Genomic DNA, 2749 nt, shown 5'->3' on the forward strand with positions numbered 1-2749 from the left:
GCTGTAAAAAACCGTGTCTCTTTGGTTATACTCGCTTATTATTGACTAATGACATGTCTCGTAAACTGGAAATGAAAGAATTAAATTTCATAATGATGACGAAATTTCATTAATTCTTTGTGGGAATTGAAATACAATAGTAAAAAACGTAGTACATAAATAAAGATCGTCGATGTTGCTTCTTTAAAACCGCATCCAATCTTTGCTTTCCTTTAAGCTCCATGTTTGAAGTGTTGTGCCATCCCTTTCTCCTTTAGCTTCTTGATTGGCTGCATATTAAACCTGCTACAAATCTATCTTAAATATGACGACCTTAATTGTTCAATTACAACTTAAAATAACCTTGGTCCAAAATACAACATAAAACAACGTCAAAAACAAAAACAAATGTCTCTTAACAAAGTTCGAAATTGCCTTTGCATTGCTTAAATGTTTCTTAGAACTCCATAGGCTGCTTGCCTAACTTAATTTCCTTCATTTTTGTGGCAGATGACTTGTCAGATGCTTCAGTTGTCTCCACGACAACTTTCTGTGGTGTGATCTCTTGGGAATTCAGCACAGGTTCAGACTCAATCATCTCTCTCATTTGCTCCTAACAAAAAATTAATTGTTACTAAAAAGCCATTAGTATCAAAAAAATTAGTTCAAGTTAAAATTAAATTCACCATTATTGAATCTGATTTCGAAGTGTCCCTTGTCGAAGTTGATATTGCTTGTTCCTAAAGGAGGACAATATTTATTAGTAAAACCAAACATACAAAAAATGAAGTGTGCAAATGTTAGTGATTAATTGGTCTTATACCTTTCTTGCATTATTCATAGCATCCCACTTAGCAATTGTTCTTGGGTCATCACATAAACTGACCACCCCAAATGACTTCGATTTTTGTTGAATGTTATATAAATCAGTCACTCGAATTTTTGCCACAAATGTCCTGTCTAGTAGGGGCCTGAAATCTGGGGGAGGGACGACACTGTACATCTGAAATGATATTTAAACATTAATCAGTAACATTATACGTTGGTTAGATATTATTGCAAATTGTATGTAAATGAGTTTTAGTTTACCTCATCCTCGTCAAGGATGGCTTGTGCTATTTTCCCAAGCAAATCAACCATTACATCATCCCAAATAATGAACTCAACCGAGTCTGGATCTTCATATGTCACAATAAACTTAACTTGAAACCTTGGTATTGCTGATTTCACCCCCACACCCTTCATTGTGCAATTATTGTTAAATTTTTCCTTGTCACAATACCACAACCCATCTTCTCCTTGCTTCATTTTTGATCTGCATTCTTTGCAAGAGTAGTAGTACCAAGTACTACCAGATGTATCTAACTCAATAATCTTGGCCATTGTGACATATGCCCCTCCTTTGGTTACATTTGGTATCTCTGATAGTGTTTTGATGTTTGCACTTGCGAGGATTGGAGGGTGGTACCAGGGAGTTTCGGAGCCCCAAAGATGGGTTCATCATCATCTGGAAAACTGGTAAGAAAAACGGCTTAATTAATTAAAGGTGAATTGGTAATGATAAAAAATTTGTGAACTCAAAATGTTTCTGGATTTTATTTGGACTGTTTTTTTCAAAATTTTTTTTTTACGGTTTTCGACTGCTTCATTTGGTGGTCGTTTTCTTGAGAATTCATGTTGTGCCATTTCTGGTCAATAACAATTACAATTAATGCACCTAATATTCCGCTAAAGAAAATAACATCACAGAAAACGGATTTAGATGTCATACCCATTGTTGAACACTTTCACCTCGTTCATATCTGGATTGACCAATATTTTTGTTGCACCCCATGTGGTTGTTATGCTAACTTCCCCTGCATAGTAGGAAATAATGAGAATTTTTTTCCAACATTTTTTTCTTAAATTTTGTAACTCATCAAACTGTTTGTAATGCTGAAAAAGATATTTGAATCACCAGAATTTTATACCTTCATAAACTGATCGTTTTACGAAAAGCATGACCAATGTTGGCTTTGGTTTGTTCATGAATTCTTGCTCAATTTCTGCAATTTGCTGAAGGTAATCCCCAAACAATGAGCAGCACATGTTTTGGTTCCTGAAAAAACAGTTTGTAATGATTATTTTTGATATGGTGTTAATTTTGGCATATTGTTTATAGAATATGGTCGACTTACAAATTATTGCCCAAAACAATAGTCCTCCTTTTCTTTCCATTGCTCTCTCTAATTGGATAAATATGCTCCAACCTTCCAATTACGTCTGTCACAGAAATTTTCAGTTGTACTTTTCAGTTGGTAGTTAACATTTAGGATGCATATATGAAAAATTAATTGTAGGCCATTGTTGCTTACCAATATAAAGTCTATTTGGCATTGCTCCAAACACGATCTCATTGAAAGTGTAGAAAGCATGGGTAGAAAGAGGAATATCTACATTTGGAATCGGTACCACCCTAGTGCTATACTCGAACCAAATCTTGCACGGGTGAATTGTTGCCATGTCAAGTCCCACACGGTTTGATGATACACTGAACCTTCTGATTTTGTAAGTGCTCCCTTCATTAAGGTGCTCTAAGAAAAGCCGAGTCGACCTACGGTTCTTTGATGCTGAATTGTGTCTCCCTGCATTCATTCATATTTGTTAATACCTTGTGACAATAATTTGAAAAAGACAACAGGAAAAGGGGAAAAGAGAGACTTACATTCTCATCAATTAGGATGAGTTCTACACCTTTCACGTCCTGGGGATTTGTCTCCGACTTTCTGTA

At 35.3% G+C, this 2749-nt stretch overlaps 1 long non-coding RNA gene across 1 annotated transcript; it reads right to left on the reverse strand.

Annotated features, from left to right (window-relative positions):
- Positions 1 to 460: 460 nt before the first annotated feature.
- On the reverse strand, positions 461 to 1206 carry LOC141656166 (uncharacterized). Its single transcript, XR_012548396.1, has 3 exons — positions 803 to 1206; positions 666 to 719; positions 461 to 592 (listed from the first exon to the last, which is right to left on the reverse strand). It is a non-coding gene; the product is annotated as an uncharacterized LOC141656166 (long non-coding RNA).
- Positions 1207 to 2749: the final 1543 nt, after the last annotated feature.

This window comes from Silene latifolia, chromosome 5, assembly GCF_048544455.1.
Source record: "Silene latifolia isolate original U9 population chromosome 5, ASM4854445v1, whole genome shotgun sequence".
Taxonomy (NCBI): Eukaryota; Viridiplantae; Streptophyta; class Magnoliopsida; order Caryophyllales; family Caryophyllaceae; genus Silene; species Silene latifolia.